General features: G+C 45.8%; 1 protein-coding gene across 4 annotated transcripts in view; it reads right to left on the bottom strand.

Moving 5' to 3' along the window:
* LOC133773629 (ankyrin repeat domain-containing protein 26-like) overlaps positions 1-12,409 on the bottom strand; it is a 39,301-nt gene extending 26,892 nt beyond the window's left edge. For 2 of the 4 annotated variants that reach the window (XR_009867946.1, XM_062211109.1), the window contains exon 1: positions 12,266-12,408. The gene's annotated coding sequence lies outside the window, so the exon portion shown is untranslated. Of the gene's footprint in view, positions 1-12,265 lie in introns of all 4 variants that reach the window. The other 2 variants (XR_009867945.1, XM_062211108.1) reach the window with 2 other exon arrangements.
* Between the last annotated feature and the right edge of the window lie 14,979 nt (positions 12,410-27,388).

The following is a 27,388-nucleotide window of genomic DNA, read 5'->3' as shown; positions in this document are numbered from 1 at the left end:
TAGAGAGCAGATTCCATGTAGTTCATAGATAGCACAGGACATCTTAAGATTCTGTTTGGATTTTTTGCACCAATTCTGATTTTAAACAATAGTACACTAAAGTATTTATCTGATTCTCCAAGCTTCTGTTTTGTGAGCCCCTAAATTCCGCACCCGAGGCAACTGTCCCTTGTGCCTCAGCCTTGCCCTCTCCAGGAATAAAATGAAAATACGGGTCAAGAAAGTCTATCCATGCTCCTCAGTCGTGACTCTTCCAGGAGCATCTGGCTGGCCCCCTCCCCTGGTCCACACATCTGCTGCCAAGAAGCGTCCTGGGACTTCTCCCTGAGCACTTCAGCTCTCTCAGGGAACCCAACCCCTTCCCCTTTTCAAAGTGATTCAGACTGCCCGGTGTGAAGGAAAACAGTCTAAACGCTCAAGAGCTTTGTGCTGTTGTCTCCCTGAGTGACCAGGAGAACGTTACTGCGCTCTGTTCAGGGCAATCCACATTGGCCACGGGATTGTAGATCATATCCCAGCTAAATCGCAATTCATTTTTTAAATTAATTTATCTTTCAAAGATTTATTTGTTAAAAAGGCAGAGTTTGGGGGGGGGGGGAGGATCTTCCAGGTTCACTCCCCAGAAGGCTGCAAGGCCCACAGGAGCCAGGAGTTTCATTCAAGTCTCCCACGTGAGTACAAGGGTGCAAGCATTGGGCCATCTTGCACTGCTTTTCCCAGGCCAGCAGCAGGGAGTTGGATCCCAAGTGGAGCACTGGGATCTGAACTGCAGCCCGTTATGGGATGCTGGCATTGCAGCCTGCAACTTAACCTGCTATGCCAAATACTAGCCCAAATTAATTTTTTAAACTTTTTTTTTTTTTTTTTTACTAATCTGATAGAGTTACACAGAGAGGAAGAGACAGAGACAAAGAGATCTCCCGTCTTCTGGTTCATTCCCCAAAGAGCCACAATGACTGGGGCTGGGCCAGGCCAAAGCCAGGAGCCCAGAACTACTTCTGGGTCTCCTGTGAAGGTGGCAGGGACCCAAGTACTTGAGCCATCTTCTGCTGCTTTCCCAGGCATGTTAGCAGGGAGCTGGATCAGAGCGGGAGCAGCCAGGACTTGAACCTGTGCTCTTTGGGGACGCTGGTGCCGCAGGCCACAGCTCATGCTCAAGTCGCTGTGCCACAACACCGGCCCCTGAAATTCATTGTTTTAAGAAATCAAAATAAGAGAGGGGCTGGTGCTGTGGCATAGCGGGTAAAGCTGCCGCCTGCAGTGCCAGCATCCCATTTGGGCCTTGGTTCGAGTCCCAGCTGCTCCACTGCCACTCCCAGTTCTCTGTTATAAGGTGGGAAAGCAGCAGCAGATGGCTCAAGTGCTTGGGCCACTGCATCCATGTGGGAGACCCTGAAGAAGGTCCTGGCTCCTGGCTTCAGATCGGCACAGCCATGTGGAAAGTGAACCAGCGGACGGAAGACCTGCACCCACCCACCCCACCCCACTCCACTGCTGCCTCTGTCTCTCTGCAACTCTGTCTTTCAAATAAATAATTGTTTTTTGTTTGGTTTGGTTTTTTTTGTTTTTTTTTTTTTTTAAGAGGGGCCCAAATTGTGGTGCAGTGAGCTAAGCTGCCATCTGGAGTCTCAGCTTCTCCACTTCCTATCCAGCTCTCTGATAATTTGCCTGGAAAAGCAGTGGAAGATGGCCCAGTGCCTGGGTCCCCGCCAGCCTCATGGGAGACTTGAATGCAGTTCCTGACTCCTGGCTTCAGCCTGGCCCAGCCCCAGCCTTTGTGGCCATTTGGGGAGTGAACCAGTGAACCAGTGATGGAAGATCTCATTCTCTCTGTGTAACTCTGCCTCTCAAACAAATATTTTTTTAAAAAAATTGAATGCTTTCAAGTGAAACTAACCAGTAATTCTTTTAGCCATGATTGAAAGAATATTTAAATGCAAAAGCCTCCTAGTATTAAAACTTTTTAAAAAATCTTCACTTCTGTAGAAATGTGTTGAGCCTTTATTACAAGCTTGCTGCTGGGTTTACACTTAGAACAGAAACAACTCTTTATGAGCATCTATGCAGTATGAACAAAATATCAAAGCTCAAAAATTTATATGTTGGCATATATAAAACTAGTCCAGATCAAATTAAATGGGACATTTGGAGGGCTAAAATATTAAGTTAATTCATATACTTTGTATTTACAAACCATGCAAAACCTAAATCATGAATCCTAGAGTTTTAAAAAGGGAAATTTCGTGAATGAACACTTAGTAGCCTTTATCATCAGTGTCTCATGATTAATTCCAAGGAGCAAGAAACAGCAGGAACAGAAACCAGCACAAAACCTAGAGAAGGCAGACGGTCACAGAGAACCCTACTCCCTTCAACTTATCTCACTCTACATTCCTACTTCCCTAGCCATCCCAAACCAGAACGCACCTCTCCACAATCAACAGGTAGATACTTCTATGAACCTGGAAACTGTCTGCAAAACTGCTCCTCACTTGGGCTAGCACTGAGGCACAGCAGATTAACCACAGCCTGTGATGCCAGCATCCCAGAAGGGCACTGGTTCAAGTTCCAGCTGTTCCACTGTTGATCCAGCCTTCAGCTAATGCGCCCAGCAAGGCGGCAGATGTCTCAATAGTCGAGCCCTCCCACCAACACGGAAGACCTCAATGGAGTTCCAGGCTCATAGCTTTTGCTCTGGCGAGCCCAGGCAATGGCAATCATTTAGGGAGTGAACCAGTGGATGGAAGATCCCAGACCCCCATCACTCTGTCACTATCTGTACTGTGCCTTTATGTCTTTTAAATAAATAAAAGCAAAAAACCAGTTTTCAAAAGTCAACCATTAAGTGCAAAAATTTTTTTCATCACTTTGCATCCTATCCAAAACACACCAGAGAAACATAATTTTACTAGTATTAGTCTACTTTTTGACTTCAGCCACACACACACACACACACACACAGAATACAGAACAGGCCAGAACCTTGCAGAAGCTGCCAAGTGTCAGGTTGTTTCTGACATATTGTCATACAAACTTTGAAGTAAAGACTGAACAGAAAGTCTCGTGCTAACTGTAAGGAAAAGAGGAGCAGAGCAGTGCCTCCTCACACAGGGCACCAAATGTAGGGAAAAGAGTGCAGATCAACAGCAGTCAGAATAAAAAAACTCACAGACAGACTGAATTTAGCCACAAAAAAGAAACTCCCAGAGGTGGACAAACTGCCAGCAAGCACAGACTGAACACGTGGCAGAGGGCCCAGACCCCAGTAGGAAGGGCCTTTTTATATCTTAGGTGGGCTCAGGGTGGGCGTGGGTGGCAGTGGGTGGAGATCAGTGTCTCTATACAACTTCTTCAAGTTTGGCCTCCTGGCTTCCAAACCTGGGGAAGAATGTAGGCTGTGGAGGGAAGAACAACAGGTGTGAGACGAAACTGGTCTCTTGAAAGAAGGCATGAGCAACCAGAACTTTTTTAAAATGGGTGAGGCATCTGTCCTTGTTCCATCAATCCTGATTTTGAGTACAGATACAGAGGTGGGGTGCAGGTTTCCTTCTGGCTACTTCCTGCTGATATGGGGCATAGACGTGGGGCAGGGTATCTATACACTGGATCGGATTGATTGGAGAAGGAGAGAGCAAGCAGCCTTGTGTGGCTCCTGCAGTCAAACCCTCCTGTAAGGGGTTTTGAAACGTGTTAGTTGTACATGCTAGGAATGGCAGCAAATGATTACGAGGATAAAAAGACAAATCAGAAACATTGCCCACGGTGGGAACGATGCCGAAATGAGGACAATGGGGGATATAGGAAAGCAAGAGTCCTGTCCAGTTCATGGGAAGACAGGTTTATGCCTGACTGCTCCGTTTTGTGTAGGGTGTCTAACAAGCAGATTAGATACACAGGGTGTAAACCACAGGACAGAGTCATTGTTACAGGATCTAAGAAAGGAGGGAGTTTTCCCCTTGAGACGCAAACGGAAACTGACAGAAGGGGTTCAGTAATAATCAGGTGTGTTTTCAGGCATGGCCAAGGAATCTGTGAGGTCCAGACCTGTGTCTCTCTTCACATGGAGCCCTGGATGAGACACAGTAAGGGAGGTGTGAACCTCCCTGGGGAAGACACCCCGCTGACTTCCACCACCTTGCTGGCCGGGGAGGAGGGCTGGCCTGAATAGGAAGTTAGTATCGAATAGTTGGCATCTGCCTTGATTGGTACTGACCCTAGGCTGTTCTCCTGAAGGTGGTGGTTACTCTGGGAGTTGGGCAGAGGGAAATGCTTCTTAGCCTGGGGCCAATTGGGTCTGCGGTTCTTACCCAGGAGTCCTTCAACCCCGAGGGCAGTTCCGTTTCCAGTGCCTGGCTCTTGTCAGAGCCGACGGGGCTCTTCATGACAGCTACCCGCCCAATGCCCTGACTCCTCATTTCCTAAACACATGCCATTCAGGGATGGACTGGCCTTGTTGGGTCTCCTTGATGGCAGATCATGGTGTAAAGCGGCCATTAATTGGCCTGCCACCTATCCTTACATTGCTCCTGCTGCCTCACTCGCTCCTCTTTCTCCTGGTCTCTGTTGAAGTAGAACACAGAAGAAGCCTTTAGGAATGTCAGCCAAGGGGGTGCTCAACCCCATCCCTAATCTTTGGTGGCCTGAGCTAGAAGTCTACAGTCACAGGCATGTTATGACAGTATTCTTCCTATGAGGGAAGATGATGCCAATGAGGAGAGCTAGGTTCTTCTATGTAAGATCAAAACAGTAAGACTACCCTATCCAAACTGTCTAATACAAGGTCTAAAGATCAAACTGTACACCCTGATGGGGAGTTCTGCAGAATACAATCAGTTTCCCATCTTGAAAAGACTAGAGAAATGAGGGAACAAGTCAGGCTTTCCAGATTGCTTACTGTCAATAACGTAAAATCCAGTGACAACTTAGCAAACAATTTTAGCTGTCAAATAACTTATGAAAACATTTACCGAAAGGTCCAATGCCTTCAACCAGTTTTAAGAGTGCAAATATAGCTGTGACCTGGGAGTGCAGTAGAGGATGGCCCAAGTCCTTGGGCCCTGCACCCGCATGGGAGACCAGGAGAAGCACCTGGCTTCTGGCTTCGGATCAGCGGGGTGCGCTGGCCGCAGCAGCCATTGGAGGGTGAACCAACAGTAAAAGAAGACCTTTCTCTCTGTCTCTATCACTGTCCACTCTACCTGTCCAAAAAAAAAAAAAAAAAAGAAAGAAAGAAAGAAAACAGTGCATAGAGTTGGAAATACTTCTCAAATATCTAACACAAGCGTAACCCAAACAAAACAGAGAGCTGTTAATAAATTTTCCCATGAAGACATACAATACATGCACACATATGACACAGTACAGGAGAGAACAACAAAACAGTTTGTTAGTAGCAGAGAGTTTTGTCTGCCTCTAGAAAAGGGAAGGGAAAAGATGGAAGACAACTAGGCCTGGAGCATTCTTCGGAACAAAGTTGCTCAGAACTTACCCCTGCTCCTCAGTTTTTTTGTTTTTTGTGGTTTTTTTTTTTTTTTTGACAGCTTTGCAAAATACATTATTAGAGATGGCTGGAGCATAGGTTCTGTCTTTGTGCAAAAGAGAACTTGGATGTGAGAGGAGCAGTGTGAGATGCAGCTCCATTACATTACGTTTTAGCATTTTCGGGTTCAATGTAGGGGGGAAGTGACAGGTAGAGAAGACTATTTTAGTTAGGACAGAAAGGGGGGGGACTGTAAAGAGAGCAGGGGCTGAGCTTGTGGGACAGAGGGCAGAGTGGGAGTGTGGGTGGTGGTGCTGAAGTCAGGCTTCATTGCATCTGAGCAGCAGGCAGAGTCCTTTCAATTTTTTTTTAACAGGCAGAGTGGACAGTGAGAGAGAGAGACAGAGAGAAAGGTCTTCCTTTGCCGTTGGTTCACCCTCCAATGGCCGCTGCGGCCAGCACGCTGCGACCGGCGCACCACGCTGATCTGATGGCAGGAGCCAGGTGCTTATCCTGGTCTCCCATGCGGGTGCAGGGCCCAAGCACTTGGGCCATCCTCCACTGCACTCCCTGGCCACAGCAAAGAGCTGGCCTAGAAGAGGGGCAACCGGGATAGAATCCGGCGCCCCGACCGGGACTAGGACCCGGTGTGCCGGTGCCGCAAGGTAGAGGATTAGCCTAGTGAGCCGCGTACACTATCTACATCCAGGGGGAGGGACTGGACTGGCAGAGGAGACTGGAGGGGAGAGGTCAGGAAGAGAGGAAAGAGGCAGTTTTGGCTGCCAGTGTCAGGAGTGGGGAAGAGCCAGACAGGGGACAAGGGTAAGGAGAGGGTCATGGTCCAGAGGCTGCAGCATCCCCAAGAGAACAGTGGAAGGGAAAGTCGAGGGTGCGAGGGGAGATTCCAAGTGTTTCTCTGGTTTGTGGGCTTGGAATAAGAAAAGCTGATGTCAGAGGAGGCTTAATGAAGGGGGGTCGGTGAGACAGGAATCACCAGATGGACGCTTGGGAGGACCCTGGGGTGGGCAGGGAGGAAGGTCACACTCCTGGCCAGGATCTCAGAGAGGATGACATGAGGGAGGGGCGGAGAGCTTACAGAGAGTTTTAGTTCCCTCAGGAAGAGCAGGAGAAAGAGAATTCAGAGGAGAAGAGGCTGGAAGGGTGGTAACTTTCCTGTTGCCAGTGGAGAGGGAAAAGGAGGCGCTAGAGAAAGAGGGGGAATGGAGTGAGCAAAGGCCTGTGTTCCTGAGAGGCCAGCTTATCAGGTGCGGGAGAAAGGAGGGGTGGGGAGGCTGACGATTTAAGGGGCGGCTCCAGGCCTTCTTCCTCCATGAGAAATCAGAGTGAGGAAAGTTGACCCCAGTGGAGGAAAAAGGCTTGGAATAGGGGCTTCTAACCATATGCCTTTTCTCTGTGTGAAGTTATTAAAATCTTGGAGAATTTTGAGACAAAAAAAACACCAAATTCATGCTGAGGTGGAATAATCGCTTTGGTTTTGTCTCCCCCTTCAGGCCCAGCCTGTGCAAGTCTGTTCAGAGGCAGGCCAGAAGGGAGTTGAAATTTGGAGCCCATGGATTAAACAAACTATGGTCTGAGGGAAGAAGCAGGGCTTCCCTGGGAAAGAATCACCTCAACCGAGAACTTAAGTCCTGAGTCCTCTAAGAGGAGACAGCGATAGAAGCCAACTAAACACTCAGGCCCTACAAGGGGGGATGAACTGGTCAGGAGCATCGCCCCAGCAGGCATGCGGTGAGAGTGACCTCTCTTGCCAATCTGATGGGCTGAGAACTAGGTCCGATGTGGGCATGTGATGATGAGATCAGGCAAAGGCTCTGGCTGTGAATTCGCTCAAAATGAGAAGTGCAAGCGTTGAGTGAGAAAATGTCTGGAATAGGGCCTTCCAGGTCAGAAGGGAAAAAGGAGATTGTAGGAAAGAGAAGTTTAGGGGCGGGTGGAGACACTAAAAAGGGGAAGAATTTGTCCAGATGAAGGGTGGGGGGTCACAGCTCTCACCCAGAGAATACAAGAGTGGCAGACTGGGCCAAGATGCCAGCCCCTCCCTCTACTTCTCACATGGGGCACCAAATATAAGCAAAAGGGTGCAGATTAGAGAAAAGACAGAATACGAACTCACAGCCAGACAAAGCTTATCCAAAGAAAATAAATCCGCAGAGATGGGTGACCAACAGCTAGCACACAAGCGTGTGCGTGCACACACACACACAAATACACAGCAGAGTGCCCAGACCCCAGTGGGCTGGGCCTTCTTATATCTTAGGTGCACTAGGGGTGTGGGGGGGGGGGGCAGTAAACAGAGATGAGCTTCTCCATACAAGTTTTTCAAGTTTGCCCCCCCTAGTTTCCAAACATGGGGCAGAATGCAGGGGGTGAGGTGGAGAATACCATGTTGTGAGACTAAATTGGTCCCTTGAAAGAAGGTAAGGATAACAGATACCTAAAATGGCTGAGGCTTCCATCCTTGTTCCATCACTACCTACCTATGTCAAATATACCCACACTGAATGTCTTGCTAACAGCAGGTAGAATCGTCTCTGCTGCCAAGCATTAGTTCTACTGCTGGGCATTAGATGACTTGGCCCCAGGATATTAACTTGACTACTTTATGTATATGAAGAACACACTGTTTGTGGGTCTAGGGAGATGATGGTGAAGAAAACTAAGATAGGAATTCAAGCCTGGTATACCACATATGTGGCAGTGATCCAATCTCACTCAGGATATGGGAGTGGAACCAGAACTTGCAAAACAGGCATTCCAATATTGGATGCCAGTGTCCCAAGTAATGACAAAGGACTGTTCCTTGACACTGTACATCCAGTTGACTAAGAGTAAATCTAATAATTTATGACATTAATGACCAAGCATTTAATTAACTGCTTTAAAAGTATTACATATACAGGATTTCAGTCAAATTTGTAACACTCACAAGAAAATATATACAAAAACTCAGGAGTGTGCCCAGTGTCATCAAAGTACAGGTACTCGAACTTAAACCTAACTAAAAGACTATTTCATATATTAGTTAAAGGTAAAGGTAGTATTACTATTCCCTGAACACTAAAAGTACGCCTGGTCAGTCCTCTCAGACTAACACTGTCAACATCAACTTTCTGCTGATCCACTATGTAAATACTAAATACAGGTGTATAAAACATGTTTTATAAAGTGATCTGTAAATGTTTTATACAACCCTAGTACTTTATGGCATAAAAACTTCCTCCTGTGGAAAGTAGCAACTGGCTCAATAACCGGATTTGATGTGATTTTATTTTTCCTCCATCCCCTGTATTGTCTAAGTCTTCTATAGTGAATGTGCACGTACAAAGAATAAAATTAAAATGAGCTGCATTCCATAGCTCAAGGTCCCATCAATCCCGACCTTGCTTTGCATAAATAGAGTACAGCAGAAATCAGGCACATCAAACTTTCTTTATAGAACTACAAGGGAGTGGCGAATATAGATAGTACACTCCAGAACTGTACTGTCCCAGCCAGTGGCCACTACCAATCATGGGTGACATGCTGGACACACTACATGTGACGAGTCCAAGCTGAAATGGGCCGTAAATGCAACATATGCATTGGATTTTAAACACTTTGGTCCAAAAAAAAGCAAAGAAACCCCTTAATAGTTTTCAGCATATCAATTAAATGTTGAAATGATAGTACTTTGGGTATGTTAGGCTAAAAAACCACTGAAGTTGATTTCACATCATTTTCAAATGAGGATACTAGAAGTGAACACACAGTTTGCACTAATTCATATTTTCACTGTAAAATGCTGCTCTAGGACAAAATTATTCAAGTAAAGCCATCAGCATGGCCATCACTTGGGATCCTGTTCAAAGGCAGATCTTTGGGCCCCAGCCCCGAAGTGCTAAGCAGAATATGCATTTTAACAAGACCCCCGTTTGTTCAATATACACATTGAATACTAAGAAGCACTGTTAAAGAAAACCTGTATTTTCCCTACGCGTGACAATGTCACTTTTTTTCAATTTACCTATTTATTAAAATGCTACAAGGGGTCATGACAATTCTAGACAACAAGAACACAAGGTGGATAAAAAAATGAAGAACAGCTAATGGTAAGTCAGATTTTTTTTTTTTACAAATGCTGTTTGTATATCCTCTGTATTTCTCTCCCATTTTTCACTGTCAAGCACTAAGGTATAGACAAAGGGAACTGTAAGTTACATATAGGCATTAATACTAAAAGTATACAAATACTCATTCACTTTGAAAAAGTAATCTCATTTCCAAGAAAATATACAACAGATCCAACATGGCTGAATATGGTATAGCAACAATAACACATCACGGCCATTTGGGGAGTGAACCAGGGAAAGGGAAGACCTTTCTCTCAGTCTCTCCCTCTCACTATCTGTAACTCTAACTCTCAAATAAATAAAATCTTTAAATAAAATTCATATGGAATCACAAAAGGCCACAAATAGTTGGAGCGAACTGGAACAAGAAAACCCAACCGGATGAATCATAATACTCGATTTCAAAGCATTCTACAAAGTTATAGTAATTCAAACTGCTTAGTAATGGCATAAAATCCAACGTGTAGCTCAGTGGAACAGAAGAGAGAGCCCAGAACTTAATCCACATACTGACAGCCAGTTGACTTCTGACAAAAGTGCTCAGACCACACTGTAGAGTTAAGGATGATATTTTCAAAATGGCGCTGGCAAAACTGGATGCATATACATAGAATAACAAAAGTAGATCCGTATCTCTCTTCACATACAAAAATCAACTGAAGATACATCCAAGACCCAATTTAAGACCTGACATTATGACATTATGAGGTTGCTGGAAGAAAACGTAGGGGAGGGCCGGCCCCGCAGTTCAAAAGGCTAATCCTCCGCCTGCAGTGCCGGCACACCAGGTTCTAGTCCCGGTCCGGGCGCCGGATTCTGTCCTGGTTGTCCCTCTTTCAGGCCAGCTCTCTGCTGTGGCCAGGGAGTGCAGTGGAGGATGGCCCAAGAGTTTGGGCCCTGCACCCCATGGGAGACCAGGAGAAGCACCTGGCTCCTGGCTTCGGATCAGCGCAGTGCGCCAGCCACAGTGCACCGGCCGCGGCGGCCATTGGAGGGTGAACCAACAGCAAAGAAGACCTTTCTCTCTGTCTCTCTCTCTCTCTCTCTCTCTCTCTCACTGTCCACTCTGCCTATCAAAAAAAAAAAAAAAGAAAGAAAGAAAAAAAAAAAGAAAAGAAGAAAACATAGGGGAAACATTCAAAGACACTGCTGTAGGAACAACTTCTTAGATGGGAACCCCGAAGCACAGGCAACAAAAGCAAAAGTAAGGAAATAGGACTACATCAAACTCAGAAACAAAGGACGTGACAATTCAAGTGGAGAGACATCCAGCAGAATGGGAAAAATAGTTGCAAACCATGTATCTGCAAAGGAATAATATCCCAAATATATATGCAACTTAAAAAAGTCAACAACAACAAAATCAATCCAGTTCAGGAATGGAAAAGGACTTCAATAGACATTTCTCAGAAAGAAGAAATACAAGTGGCAAACGAACATATGGCAAAATGCTCAACATCTCCAGGCTTCAGGGAAATGCAAATCAAAACCACAATGAGATATCTCCTCACCCCTATTAGAATGGCTAAAATCCAAACAACAGAGTAACAAATGCTGCAAAGGATGTGGGGGAAAACACTCAGACACCGCTGGGAGGAATCTCAGGGAATCAAACAGAAAGAAACGTTTGTGTGTATCAGTATTGCTGCAAATACAGTTTGTAAAACTTTGTTTTATGCCTTTGTGAAACCGATGGTTAAGAATGTTATCCTACCACAATTTTAATGATCTGTAATTACTTAGAGATTTAACACATAGGGATGAAACAATCATTTTTCTATTCAATTACTGTTTACAGTCATTGTCTATAGTCTCACTAAACTGGTATAATTTTGTTTTTTACTCGTTTAACTTATCTAGTAAAGTATTAAACCTTTTTACTGCACTGTAATTTGAAAATTGGCTCAAAATCTAAACCAAAGACAGAAAGAAAAAGAAGAAGGAAACACAGTGGAAAGGAGAAAGGCAATACCATTGTGTTCTTACAGTTGTGTCTACAAAGCACACTGAGTCTGCTAAACACTAATTAAAAGAAAAGAAATACAAAGAAAACCAATGCACATTAATTTGTTCCCCACATCACCACTTACCCATTTGCCAAACTGCAAAAACTCAATATAGAACCAAGAAAATAAGGTACATTCAATAAATAACAAATATTGAAATGTATTAACTATAAACAGGATATGTTAAAAAAAACTACATATAACATCACAAAACTTCACATAGTACCAAAGCATTTACATAAGATGTGTGTACACATGAAAAAGATGAAGATTATTTGCAGAGAAATAAATGTATGAAGGAAATATTTGCAGGGAAATAAATATATGAAGGAAATGAAATTAAAACACGTTGTAAATTCTTAATTTCCTTTTAAAACTGTTCCTAAACTGTCCCCACGGGACGCCCATGCTGACACCCACTGCTTCCTGGTTCTCCTGGTTCTCAGCTGTTACTGCCGCCAGCGAACACTGAGGCTTCCCTCCTAAGAAGCGCCAGGCTTCAGTGAGGCCGGGGCAGAGCCGCCCTTCCCCGCCCTGGATTCCTGACACGGAGCCCCACCTCCGCCTCTATCCGCGCCACCCCTCACCCTCGCTACCGCCGCCTCCTTCACTGCCGCTGCCCAGGCCGACACCAACACCGCCCCACCTACCTCTGCTTCCTCGCTGACCGCCGACTTCTCGGCCTGGAAGAAGAGTCGCTACCGCCGCCGCCGCATCCTTCCTCGCCGCTGCCCGCCGATCAACTGAGCCGCCCGCCCACCACGTTCCACACAACCGTTATGCCGTTATGCCGCTGACGCAACGTCAGGTCGCGTGAAACGTCGTGGGCGGGGCAGCATCGAATGCGATTTTCGGGTGTCTGTTGGGAGTGGGGGGGTCCTGGAACCAAGCTCCCCAGCTAATCAAAGATGACTGCGCTGCATCTGTCAATCACCATGTGGCAGGAATGGAGAAAGTGCAAGGGCCTGGGAGAGACTGCCACAGGAGACTCATCCAGGAGGTGAACAGGATAGCGAGTCTCCTGGTGGAGGGGGCGTTATTTCAGACAATAGGAGCTAGTGTGGAGGGAGGGATGGGACCACAGGGGGGCCTCCCAAGGGTTAAATGCAGCCCGGAGCTCTGCAGGAGCCAAGGGGAAGCTTGGGAGGTCAGGGAGTGGGAAATGCAGACAGAGCTCACCAAGGGCCTACAGAACACTTAAAAGGCGGGGGACCAGTAGGGGCGTTTTAAAATGTTTGTTTATTTATTTGAAATGGAGGGGGGGGGGTGTTAGGGGGTGACGGCTGAGTCCAGGATAGAGCGGCGGCTGGTTTTGCCCAAGGCTGGGGGTTAGGAAGAGGCAGGGGCTCACGGTGGCTCCACTCCTTTTCCTCCCAGAATGCACTCCATATGGCCATCTTTGGAGGGACGTCAGTCAAAGGGCGGGGAAGGGAAATTGTCAAAAGCCCAGGCGTTCTATTCATGTTTATTCATTTATTTTCTTAAGTTTAACAGATAGTAGAAGTTTTACGTGTTTGTAGGGTACCATGTGGGGGTGCACGCTGTGCAGTGTTCGAGTCCAGGTAAACACAGCTGTTTCCTTTACTGCTTCTTTATGGTGAATGCATTCAAAATCTTCTCTTCCAGCTTTCTTTTTTTCAACAGATTTATTTATTTATTTTGGAAGACAGAGGTACAGAGAGCATGAGACAGAGAGATGGAGAGATCTTCCATCCACAGGTTCACTCCCCAGATGGGTGCACAGCCAGTACTGGGCCAGGCCAAAGCCAGGAGCCAGGAGCTTCCTCCGTGGTTCCCTGCAGGTGGCTGCTTTCCCAGGTTGATCAGAAGTGGAACAGCTGGGACTGAAATCAGCACCCATATGAGATGCTTCGTATTAGTACCACCATGTTTGATAGTTCAATTCTCTGGCCACTGGAGTAGCCAATTTTCTTTAATAAATTTCCTCTGCTTGAAAAAAAGCTATATGTAGGGGCTGGCACTGTGGTACAACAAGTAAAGCCACCTCCTGCAGTGCCGGCATCCCATATGGTCACTGGTTCGAGTCCTGGCTGCTCTACTTCTGATCCAGCTCTCTTCTATGGCCTGGGAAAGCAGCTGAAGATGGCCCAAGTCCTTGGGCCCCTGCATCTGGGTGGGAGACCTGGAAGAAGCTCCTGGCTCCTGGCTTCAGTCTGGCCCAGCTCTGGCCATCGCAGTCATTTGGAGAGTGAATCAGCGGATGGAAGACCTCTCTCTCTCTCACTCTCTCTCTTTCACTCTCTCTCTGCCTCTGCCTCTCTGTAACTCTGCCTTTCAAATAAATAAACAAATCTTTAAAAAAAAAAACCAACTGTGTGTCTACACTGCACTGTTGTGATGTACAGTCACTCTATTCGCTAATAGGACACCAGAACTTATTATTTCCATCTACCATGTCCATCAACCCTTCCCCATCCCCTTCTCGCCCCCACACTCCCCAGCTTCCTGCTGGCTGCCACCTGCCCTTGACCTCTGTGGCCGTCTGCTGTGTACCACACCAGGCGCTGCTTAGAGCACTTGGAGTATGGTAGCTAACAAAATAGAAAGTCTAGAGCCTCTGGCCAACTGCTGATTGGATAGAAGTGACCCAGAAGACCCTGGGGTCCCTAACCTCCAATGCATCTCTGGCCCAGATTTATGTGTATGACAAGGAGCTCTAATGTAAGCTTCCCAACATCTCTACGTCTCCTTTATTCAGTGTTTCCCTTCCTGAGTTCTCCCAGGCCCCTGCCTTCTAGAATATGGTCTAAGGACTTAGTATCATTCATATCTCCCCACCTGTGCCAAGGATGATTGAAAAATGAAATGTTAAGGAGTTATAAATGTGCCCCTCAAAAGTTTCCTTCTTTCCCCCATGATCCAAAATTGAAGTGCTGCTTTAGTTACCGTTGACCAAGCACCATCGCAGCTATTTTGTTTATATAAACTCTCTTAATATTCATTTTCAAACCACTTCTAAGTACTAGTATTATCCCCATTTAATAGGCAAGAAAACTGAGGCACACAGAAGTCAAGCAACCTGCAGAGAGCTGCACAGCTAATGAATGGCACAGAACTGAAGACAAGTGGGCGCCCTCTTTTGTCCTTGTCTCTGCAGGACCCCTGCTCTCAAAACTTCCCTCTACACAGGTACAACCCAGCACCCAGCTCTGCCAGAATAAGATCCCCAGGGGAGCCTGCAAACCTATCCTGCCACAGTCCTCGCTTGTGCTCCTGTAGCCACAGCTGATCATGGAGAAGAAAGCCGATGTGCACAAATAGTACCAGGACCCGAGAGCAGGGATGCAGGCAGGGGAGGATCCTCAGCTCCATCACATCCTTGGCTGATCCCTTGGAGGGTGAAGTTTATGATCCATGATTGAACCTGAGATTCGTGCTGGCCAGGCTTTGAGAAACTTCCCATCTGGTCTGTGTTTGAAATGGGCTTTACATTGGTGGAGATGTTTCAAATCAGGGATTATGTTAATGCTAGAGATGGAGGCATTGCCAGAGGCAAGATCATTTGGATGGGGTTCTTTGGAGACTCTGCTGAAGTTCAGTGTCTGAGCCGTGATCCGTTTCTCTAGTGAATGGACATAACCCTGCCTGGTCCTGCTCCTGGCCTGTGGCCTCCTTGAAAAGTAAACAAGGAGGAGACTGGTGGGGGTGGGGTGGGAAGGGGAGAGCGCATGCTAATCAGTCAGATGCATGGACATGCCAGTGTGACGTCAGGAGACTAGAACCATCGTCTGTCCACAGGCAGCAGCCTTGCTGTGGTTTACCTCCCGTCAAATCACCACAGCACCACAGAGGCCCCTTATGAGGTAGAGGGGAGGGACATCTTTTGGTGCTGGCATTTCTCTCCTGATCCCTCGAGCTCCAACCCAACAAGGAGTGTGAGGTAGAAATTCCCATGTCTGAAGGCAGAAAAGCAATCATGCCTAAGACAATGAGGAGAAACCACATGGATCACAGTCAGCAGACAGTGTTCAAGGGCTGGAGGCTTCAAGGGCAGACCGACAGCCTCCAAGGACAGCAGTTGTAGGCGGTGGTGGAGATGGTGTAGGTAGTGATGGAGATAGTGTAGGCAGTGGTGGAGGTAGTGATGGAGATGGTGTAGGTAGTGATGGAGGTGGTGTAGAGAGTGATGGAGATGGTGTAGGCAGTGATGGAGATGCTGTAGGTAGTGATGAAGATGATGTAGTTAGTGGTGGAGATGGTGTAGGTAGTGATGGAGATGGTGTAGGCAGTGGTGGAGATGGTGAGGTAGTGATGGAGATGATGTAGGTAGTGATGGGGATGGTGTAGGCAGTGGTGGAGGTGGTGGAGGTAGTGATGGAGATGGTGTAGGCAGTGGTGGAGATGCTGTAGGTAGTGATGAAGATGATGTAGTTAGTGGTGGAGATGGTTAGTGTAGTTAGTGGTAGAGATGGTGTAGGTAGTGATGGAGATGGTTTAGGCAGTGGTGAAGATGGTGTAGATAGTGATGGAGATGATGTAGTTAGTGGTGAAAAATGGGCTAGGTAGTGGTGGAGATGGTGTAGGTAGTGATGGGGATGGTGTAGGTAGTGGTGGAGATGGTATAGGCAGTGATGGAGATGATGTAGTTAGTGGTGAAGATGGTGTAGGTAGTGATGGAGATGGTTTAGGCAGTGGTGAAGGTGGTGTAGGCAGTGATAGAGATGATGTAGTTAGTGATGAAGATGGTGTAGGCAGTGGTGGAGATGGTGTAGGCAGTGGTAAAGATGGTGTAGATAGTGATGGAGATGGTATAGGCAGTGGTGGAGATGGTGGAGATAGTGGTAGAGAATGTGGAGATATTGCAGGATGTGGTAGATGCAGATGATGGAAGTTTGGTGGAGATAGTGTTGGCAGTGGTGACATTCGTGCCGATGCTGAAGTCTGATGAACATAAGGAAGTACTGGTGACGATGGTGGACATGGGATTGGCTGATGGAGGTTAGATGCTGACTGTGAAGACTTCCAGCCTGGGGAATCTCATTAGAGCCATGGAACATCACAAAACTTTAAACATTTTTTCTTCCATAGTCTCCCTCCACAGCACTGTAGTGTTGGGTACAAGGATGGTTAAACCTAAATATCTTAGGAGCTTTCTCATGCCTAAATATAGCAAGAGGCACTTAAAGGGAATGGCTGCTGTTTGCACAAGGACAAGCGTATGGCTAGGGTTGATGGAGCACCCGTTCCTTCATGCCTTAGAACGACATGTGCATGTGGGTGCTCGTGGGTGTGTGCAAAGCGGACTGCCCGTTTCCCAGCCTCTGAACATGTATTAGTGCCAGCCAGGAGGCAGCTAGCCTGTGTCTGGCCTGAGAGTCTCCATTGCTGACCCTGTGGTGACAAAGGCAGGGGCTTACTCCCAGTGGGACCCGCCCAGCAGGTTTTCTCAGTGAGCAACTGGGGATGGCGTCTCCACATGGGGAGAATGTTTCCTTCTCCTGGAATTCTCGCACAGGCTCTCCCCTCCGACCTTGAAGAAATGAAATCCTCTCTACATCACAACTGTTGGCCTTGTATTTTGATTTTCTCACCTGAAAAGCAACTTGAGACTTCTTATAGGACTCAGTTCGCCTTGACTGTGGCATTCAGGAGTGGGCAAATCATGATGAGTTTGGGTTTTGTTGGAGTGAAGTCTTCCCTACTGACAGGAATCAATTGCACAACACGGGGAAGGTCTGGTTTTGATTCCTGTCATCTTCCCGGGCCAGTGGGTGGCTTGGTTAATAGAGCTGATCTCTCACTTCTGGAATTGGATTGTGTTTCCAGCTGACACACGTCTGCCTTGAATTTGGACCCGCTCGTGCATTCCGGGTCTAGGCCAGGCAGTGAGAAATGTGGCTTAACAGATACTCTGCAGCCCTGACTTAACTGGTTACAGCTCTCCTAAGACACATGGATTGCAAGATGTTGCTTTTCAAAAGTGGAGTCTGATTGTGCTTGTGCCAAGGGGTGTGTGGAGGCAGCAGGGGAGACGGTGTTTTACAAAGAGTCATAAAAATGGAGTTACACTGAGCCAGACAATTTTCTCTTTGCTTACATATCTAGGAAATAAGCCAGAAACTCAGCAGAGAATCGCAGTGGTTACTGATGCCGAACAGCTCAAAAAATGCCTCCTCCCTCTGACTTTCTCTGTCTGCCTGAGAAGGACAAAATTTACAGGCAGTGGTGACTCTCTCTGGCAGATTCTAAAATCTTAGTGTGAATTAGCGTAATTCATCCTGAGGACGGAGCGAGGAAGAACGGGTGTGTGATTATCTCCATTCAATAACATTCAACCGACACACAGGGCAAAATGGACCCACCATCCAGGATAAAACACAGGGATGAAGGGACCTTAATGAGCATGATAACACACACATACATCATCCCAAAGCCTGCATCTATCTTAGTGGGGGAAACATTTGGGGCTTTTGCCCTAAGCCAGGGAGAAGACAAGAGTGGCTACTCCCTCCATTCAACCCTGTACTGGAGGAATTTTCTAAAACAATCGGACAAGAGAAAGCAATTAGGAGAATAAGGATTGGACAGGAAGAGGTAAAATTATTCCCATTTTCAAATGATATGATTATGTATCTGGAAAACCCAAAAGAATCAATGAGAAGTTGACTAAAGACTTTAGAGGAAAGCAGGATACTAAAATCATTTCCTGAAGTCAAAATTACACACACACACACACACAACTGAAAGAAACACACCGAGGTAGCAAAAGTACAAAATGGTTATCTGAGTGGAAAATCTACAAATCATACGTGGAAAACTATATAAAATACTCTTATGAGCTACACAAGTGACATTGAATGAAATGACGCACACCATGTCCTTGTATGGCAAGATGTGGCTGATGTCAATCTAGCAGTATGAATTCGCCCCAGGTTAGTTTATACACAATTTGATGAAGCCCATTTAGAAGGAGGATACATACGTGGAAAACATATGATATTAAGATATTAAAATATGTCCAGTTGCTTGTAATGCATGAATAGGCACATGGAACCAGATAGAAAATCTAGGAATAGATAAATGGGCATATGGACACATGGTATATGATAAAGATAGAATCTCAAAGCAGTGAGAGAAAAGGAAGGGCCTTTTAGTATATAAACAACTAGGTAGCCATACAGGAAAATATAAAACCAAGATCTTTTCCTCACACCATACACGAGGAAAAATTCCACGTGACTCACAGGTCTAAATACAAAAAGCCATTTGAGTTGTGGAATAAATCAGAGTGAATTCCTTTATAATCCTTCAGGGAAGGAAATGTTCCTAACTTTGCTCCAGGCCACGCACAATAAGCAAAAGATAAATAAGGTTCACCACATTCAAATTAAAGCAAAACAGTGTGTGCCAAGAGGCAAACAGAACAAGAGCAAGAAGTACAGTAAAAAAGCCAAAGACCAACTAGAAAAAGTGCCCGCAACTTATGCTACAGAGATGGGCGGCATCCCTATACATAAAGAGTTGCTAACAATTGATGAGAAGGAAGTCAAAAACCCAACAGAGAAGTGACAAAAGGTAAAGACAGATGGTTCACTAAAAAATAAATGAAAATTTCTGTTAAAAATGCAAAAGATGCACAGTCTTGCCCATAATAAGAAGAATCAGAATTTATAATACACACAGATAGCATTTTTTACCTCTGATTGGCAAAATTCCAAAAGCCTGACAGTATATTCCAGTGGCAAGAATAGGGAAATGCTCTCTACAATTGCTTGTACCCTTACAGAGAGAAATTGGTAATATCCATCAAAATCATGCACTTGCCACTTGATCCGACAACTCATTTCTGGACATTTGTCTGGAAGTTATGCTCATGAAATATGAAATGGCCTTTATATACATTGTGGTATAAAATTTACAGTACACAAGGACTGAAAATATCCAATGTCCATCGATAGAGGACTTGAATCAACTGTGACAGATTTTTAAAACTGAATGTGGTAAGGATGTTGAAAGAAATAGGAATAAGCATTTGGGGCTGTTCAGAGGCTGCTCGTCGTGCCGTCATCCCAAGCTGGAGTTCAGCTCTAGTGAAATAAGGCATCTAACCAACAATCAGCAACGACAGCTAAAACTCTCAGTTGAAAAATCAGTGGACAGATTTCATTACCGGTGGATGAGCTGAAACCAGAACTCACTGACGCATCTTGACACCACTGAACTTGGGAGAGCCCAGTAATGCAGTGTGTTAGAATGTGCCAAGCATCACTTATGGACTAAGTTTCCTAAGGCTTTGACCCTGGGCATATCAAGTCTTTAAATCTAATTACCAGTTTGCAAAATTCTAGAAGATACAACAGCATGGTCATGAATACCATGAGGATAAAGGAAACCCCTATTGGACAACTGATCCAACTTCTTCCACAAATAATTGGTATGAAAACAAAAGGAGAGACTTTTAAAGATTTAAAATGACTAATGAGATGTAACATTGCATATAATGGATATTTTTATTTGGATTCTCATTTGAACAATACATCTATGAACAAATATTTTGTTTTAGAAACCAGGAAAAGTTGAGTAGGACTGATTGTTAAAGCATTATTGGTAGGGCTGGTGTTGTGGCACAGAGGTTTAAGCTGCCACCTATGAAGCCAGCATCCCCATGTAAGCGCCAGTCCCGGCAGCTCCACTTCCAATCCATCTCCCTCAGGGAAGATAGCCCACGTTCTTGGCCTCTGCCACACCCAAAGCATCTTTCAGACTCCTGGTTTTGGCCTGGCCCACCCTAGCTGTTGTAACTTTGGGGGAGTGAACCAGCAAATGAAGGATCTCTCTCTCTCTCTCTTTTCTCTGTCTCTCTCTCTCTCTCTCTCTCTCTCTCTTTCTCTCTGTAACTCTGTCTTTCAAATACATTTCTTAAAAAAGAACTATTGTTAATTCAGTGGAGTGTGACAACGGTGTTATAATTGTGTGTTTTCAGTCCTTATCGGTGAGAGGCACATACATAAATATTAAGAGAATGACAGAGTAGCTGGGACTCCCTTTAGAGCTGCCCCACCATTTGGGAGAGATGCATTGGTGGATCCACGTGGGAGGTACAGGGGGATTCAGTAGGCTGTTCCCTTCATTACGCTTTCTCTACAGTGTTTGCATATTTATGTACATAAAGGGCCTTTATGTACATAAAGGTCTCCGCATGGGAGACCAGGAGGAAGCACCTTGCTCCTGGCTTCAGATTGGTTCAGTGCTGGCCGTGGTGACCATTAGGGAAGTGAACCAACAGAAGGAAGATCTTTCTCTCTGTCTCTCTCTCACTGTCTCTCTCACTCAAAAAATTAAAAAAAAAAAAGAAAAGAAAAAGATGGGAGAAAAGACGGGTAGAACTGAGGACAGGTTTGCAAGGCACTTAGGTATGACGTGTGGACATCGTGGTTTGCTTTCCAACCTGCAAAAAAGCAGTGATAAACAGTGAAAACACCAGGCAGCAGGTTTAGCAAAACCTACAAAGTGAGACTAAAGGGTACATACCCTCCGAATTCCAGAAAGGAAAACATCCTTCTCTGGCCGTAGTCCCAAGCTGTGAACGAGTCACCTCCAAAATTGATTTCAAGCTCTTGCCAGTCATCCATAACAACTTCCTTTCAGTATCCAAACTTCTAAAATCAACTCATGGGAATAGCCTCCGTCCATCAAAAAAAAAAAAAAAAAAAAAAAAAGGCTTTCGCAACTGCAGATCAGCCGTTCCCCTACCCTGCCGTGTCCCAGAGTTGCCCCATTTCTGAACTCTGTGCATCTCAGGACCCTAGCTTGCGACACCCGCTTGCTCTGTTCGGTGGGATGGCGCTTTGTGAGCAAGTCCTAGATTCTGGGTCTTTGCTTCAGGTAACGAATGGTGGCCTCTCCCTTTAAGAGAATCACCCCATCTAAAACGAATCTTGAAACTCAGCTCAAATCAGCACCATCAGGACTGGGGGCCTGGAACCTGCAATTGAAAGCAGCTCGGGTTGCACCAGTTTTCAGAAGGAAAATTCCAGATGAGGCCCAGACGTTGAATACGAACTCCCATCATTCCCTTCTTGTCTGAGCAGGGGGAATTCACCCAATTCATCAAAGGTGGCACCACTTTGAAAAGGATTGGGGATCACCGGTGCCGTGGCTCACCTGGCTAATCCTCCACCTGCGACACCGGCACACTGGGTTCTGGTCCTGGTCAGGGCGCCGGATTCTGTCCCGGTTGCTCCTCTTCCAGTCCAGCTCTCTGCTGTGGCCCAGGAGAGCAGTGGAGGATGGCCCAAGTGCTTGGGCCATGCACCCGCATGGGAGACCAGGAGGAAGCACCTTGCTCCTGGCTTCGGATTGGTGCAGTGCTGGCTGTGGGAGTGAACCAACAGAAGGAAGATCTTCCTCTCTGTCTCTCTCTCACTGTCTCTCTCACTCAAAAAATTTTAAAAAAAAGAAAAGAAAAAGATGGGAGAAAAGACGGGTAGAACTGAGGACAGGTTTGCAAGGCACTTAGGTATGACGTGTGGACATCGCGGTTTGCTTTCCAACCTGCAAAAAAGCAGTGATAAATGTTTCTAGGGGCAGGCATTTGGGCTGGAGTTTGTGGCAGCCATGTCCCATCTCAGAGTGCCTGGGTTCAAATCCTGGCTCCTGATTCTAGCTTCCTGCTAATACGCACCATGGGAGGCAGCAAACAGTGGCTCAAGTAATTGTTTCCCTGCCATCCACAAAGGAGACCTGGATTGAGTTCCTGGCTTTCGGCTTTGACCCCGGTCCAGTCCTGGCTGTTGCAGGCATTTTGAGAGTAAACCAGTGAAACCAATCTCTCTCTTTTCATGTCTCTCTTTCTCTCTCCTTCTCCCTCTCCCTCTCTCTCTCTCCCTCCTTCTCTCTCTCTCTCTCTCTCTCTCTCTCTCTCTCTCTCTCTCTCTTTCTCTCTCTCTCATGTTCTTTCCCCCTTACCCATTTTTTTCCTCTCTGTTTATTAAACAAACAAATAACCGCTTTACAGTTTTAAAAACACGAAGGGGTTGCTGTTTGTTTTGCAGAATGTGACAGTGCTGTTATCATTACATGTTTTAAGCCCTTTACTCATGAGATATGGACATGTATGTGAGATCTGTAGCTTGCAGAAGTGCGTGCACACACATCTAAATGGCACAGGAATAGTCTCTGATCTGTAACCTGAGTCACACTTGTCATTTTTAGACCTCAAAGGATGTGAAGGATGCTAGGGTCAAAGTTTTCAAAATATCAATGATAAAACTGACCCTTTCTCAAACTCCTCTTATCAAAGCTTTCATTAGTGGATTCATCAGGAATCATCTGTATCTTATCAAACTGTGATGCATGTCAGCAGGGTCCATTATATAGCGCAAGGCTTTGCTGCCATTCCTTATATATTAAGAAGGCATTGCATCAATTTCTCTGGCGACTCCGATTAAGTTGTTTTTGGTCTGTCAAGTTGATGTAAAAAGTTAGCACCATCTTGAAATGATCAACTATTACCTACCCAGCTCTATGTAATCTGAGCACACCACTGAAAAACCAAATTTGTGGAGAAAAAAAATGTAGCTTTTTTTTAAAAAAAAATAGTATTTGGGAAGTTGCGTAGGAATATTTTTGAAAATCGAGCTTTCTTGTGGAGTATTCAGCAGTTCCTGCTGTGGTATAACGTTTGGCAGCTTCCACAGGGATAACATTTCAAAGCTGTCTCTACCTTCACCAATATGTTCCGGGGCTATCCATTTTTATTTTTAAGTCATGATGTTCCTGTAATTTATTGGGTGCTAGGTAAAGAATGCCAATCACCTAGAACAAGAAGTAATTAGAATAGTACAGTTACGGTGACAACTCAACCAAGCAAACTGTTCCAAAGATGATATTCAGAAGGTCACAGTGATAAGAGAACCTCATTTGAAAACAGGTTCTCACTTGAGCTGTGGGGGTCAGGAAGCCCAGAAATAGATGTGCTTTTCAAAGGGGAATCTTTAGTCTATCACATTACAAAATGATCCTTGACTTTGCAATTGGACAAAAGCCAAGGATGCAGAGCTAACCTTGGATGGGAACAAAACATCCCAGAGAACTCTCTGGATCTTTGGTCTGCAGCAACCACACCCACCACTGTTGGGTAGCTGAACAAACGTTCCACTTCCACTGGGATATGCCAAGCACTTTTATTATCATCCTCACTTTCCAGATAAGGAAACTGGTTAAGGGTCTTTTACAGGGCCACACACGGTGGAGTGGAAAGCCCTGTTTCAGAACCGTTTCTTTTTCTTTACCACCATGAAATTCTGTTTGCCCCAAAAATAACCTAACTGCAGGTTAACATTTCAAGATTTAACTCAATGTGAAATTTCTCACACTTGGAGAAAGCAGTGGATCTCGGTGGAAACCCACATCCTGCTGGATGCTTCTCTCTCCTTCTACGTAGTCTCGCTACATGCACTCATCCAACCTGAGCACTCAGGCTCTGGGTCTTCGGACCCTTTCTGGAATGGAAAGGGCTGTTGTGTTTTTTTCACGACCCCACTAGTGCTTAGCACGGTGGCTGCACATAAGAGGTTCTCAATGAATGTTTGCTGAAAGGATTCATGTACTGCACCTCCCTTCCTGATAGTGGATGAAGGAGGAGCTACTGCCTTATCTAGATGTGGGTTTGGTTTTAGTTGGCCAATGAAGACCTGGCAGTATCCAGGAAAACAGGGCGTTCCAGAAAGTTAGATGCCCGACTGACAACACCCTGACTCATTTTCCTATCAGTATGATCTGAAAATAACAAGAGATTATGTTCCATGCCCTCAAAATAAAATTCTGTAGTTAGGCAATCCGATTCTGGAACCATTATCTTGTACCTAATTAGAGGGAGTGTAGGAAAAGCAAACAAACCAGCACAGAGCCCAGTCGCCTGTGTCTTTTCCGGGAGCTCGGAGCAAGGATTTATTTGTCAGTGGAAGTTCATGAACTCCCCAGTCGTGGTGTGCACATTTTGACTGTGTGGGTAAGCCAGTGTGTTGGCTTTGCTCGTCTATGGCACATGGACGGTGATGGAAGCTTGATTTGGCGGAGTTGTGTCACTGGTGGCCATGGCCACATCTTCCCCAGAGCTGCACCATCAAATCACTGGAATCAAACCTCCGCCAGCCAAGTCAGTGATTCCCGGTACCCAGAACTTCCTCACACTGTGTTCTCAGAAGTCTTTGAAAACAGACATCTGTGTTTTCATTGAATTTTGTATCCCTAGCACCTACCATGAAGCCTACCAACATCTCAGTAAAGTTAGATTAAAAAAAAAAAAAAGAATGGCCATAAAATTATAGATGCTATGGTTTTCTGGAATCTTGTAGAATCTTCTGGAATAAATTATTCTTTTGTTATCAGGTATCTCAGTTTCTTAGCAAATAAAACAGGGTCATTGTTACATATACTGGGGACAAGTGAGAAAGCAAATGCTTCCTTTCTTCAGAGACTGACTGTAGAAATCACGAGAAAGACATATTATTTTCTTCTTGAATTCATAGGCTTCACATTCTCATTGTGAAAAAAAATGAAACACTAGCAATTTTTTCTGACCAGTTGGTCTGGCCACACACAGTAGGAAATAATGTGTGCTTTTAGAATATAGTCTGTGGCTCAAGTCTTTTGAGAGTCTTTGAGAATTTTCCTCTACAATTCCTAAAAACGTCACCTTTGGCTAGGTGCTCCCAGGGGTGCCTGTGGAAGAAATCTATTAGGAGAAACTCCCAGAAGCTATAGAAAGATTTGGAGGGCAGCTGGCCCTGGAGAGGACAACAAGCATGTGGCTCTTCCAGTGCAGTTATTAACTTGAAGGCCATCTTAAGCCTGTCATTCAATCTCCAAGGACCTTGATCTCATCAGCTGTAAAGTGAGATGGAGCACCCAAAGCCTCTTACAGCTCTCACAATCTGTAAATCTCTAACCTTGCTGCCTTGCTCATTTCATCTTCAGGGGCAGGGACGGGGCTGTTGAGCCCAACCGTCTAATGAGAAGCAAGGCTTTGGGATTAAAATACGTGTCCTGGGTTTCTCTGCAAGGCCCTCAGATCTGATTCCACCTCTTTTTTTTTTTTTTTTTTCATCTTCTTTATCCCAGAGCTGAGCTTTCAGAGGGCTGTGTGCTGGGCTCCATTGCCTCTGGTTTTGCTTGAGTTTAACCCTGGGAGGCACTGGCAGGAGATCAGACGGTGGGAGGAGGGAGGGAGAGGTCCAAGTTTCTACTCCCTGGCCATCGCCATCCTATGGCCATCATGTCCTCTCGGGCCGCCAGAGGGTGGGGCTGCCCTTTGCACACTTCCGGTCAGGGGCCCAATCCCGGCTCTGGCCCTGGGACTCACCCTTGCTCTTCTTCGGTCCAGTGCCAACAGTGGCTTCCGGATCTTGACACCTGCTTGTGGGTGCGTCACCTCTTCTTCCTGCTGGAATCTTTGCAAAGAGGACCCGCATGCGCATTCTCTCTCACCCTTGTCCCTTTGGGCCAAGTGTTTAGACATTTGGCCAGAGTGATTCTGAGAATTTCCAGCCGGAACTTTTGTTTTAATTTGTAGATTTACATTTATTTTATTTGAGAGGCAGAGAGAGAGAGAGAGAGAGAGAGAGAGAGAGAGAGAGAGAGAAAGAGAGAGAGGTAATCTTCCATTAGCTGATTTAGTTCCCAAATGCCCAAATAGCTGGGGCTGGACCAGGCTGCAACCAGGAACCAGGAACTCCATCTGGGTCTCCCACATGGGTGGCAGGGCCCCAAGCACTTGGGCCATCATCTGCTGCCCCCCCCCCCGAAGCAAATCAGCAGGAAGCTGGGTTGGAAGCAGAGCTGGGTTTCAACCCCAGGTGCTCTGCTGGTGGGATGCAGGCGGTCCAAACAGCATCGTAACTGCTATGCCAAATGCCTGCTTCCTGCTGGAATTTTCAAAACTGATTTAGATACTTAGCAACAGGAATTTATTAAACAGGTCAGGAACTGCAGAGGTACCTGACATTAACTACCTTTACCTTGGATCTTCTCATGATCACGTCACAGGGTAAACAGGAAGTTTTAGCTAAATGCTGCAATCGCTCCGTGTAATTTCTTTAATTAGATGACTCTCCCTGGAAGGCAGACCTTATGTTTTCCAAGTACAAAGAACCCAGAGTATACAGTAGAGGACCCAGGACTCTGAAATGTGGTTGAGCAGCTGACAACGGCATCATTCAGAAATAGACTCTGCTAATGTGCCTGGGAAAGTAGTGGAAGATGGCCCAAGTCCTTGGGCCCCTGCCACCCACTGGGAGACCTGGATGCAGTCCCAGGCTCCTAGTTTTGGCCTGGCTCAACCCTGACTGTTGTGGCTGTTTGGGGATTGAACCAGTGGATAGAAGACTCTCTCTCTTTCTCAATTTCTCTCTCTTCTCTGTCACTGCTTTTCAGGTAAATAAATAAATCTTTTTCAAAAATAAACCTTTGACATGTTCATGGTAAATTTTCTCCCAAAGAAATTGGATGGAACTCATCCTGGTCCAGCTCTATGTCCTTGGAACTGTGAAGACAAGGGACTTGATGGAAGATTCTGGATACTGTTAGGAGGTTGTGCTAAGGCATGCAGAGCTCTCTTCTGGACTTGGAGGAACAGGAGAATTTGTAACTCATTCTCCAAAGGACTAAGAGAAACCCGATTGCTTTGCTAGTCCAGGAAGAGGTGAATACGTCTTCCAGGCAGCTTTGAACTGACAGGCGGAAGGAAAGGTTTCAGTGTGAAAAGGGAGGCACCAGGAAAGCCACCGAGACAGGCAGTGGCTCTCTCCTTC

The sequence above is a fragment of the Lepus europaeus genome, chromosome 14, assembly GCF_033115175.1.
Source record: "Lepus europaeus isolate LE1 chromosome 14, mLepTim1.pri, whole genome shotgun sequence".
Taxonomy (NCBI): domain Eukaryota; kingdom Metazoa; phylum Chordata; class Mammalia; order Lagomorpha; family Leporidae; genus Lepus; species Lepus europaeus.
Note: the sequence above shows the minus strand (reverse complement) of the source record. Positions and strands in the feature narration are given on the sequence as shown.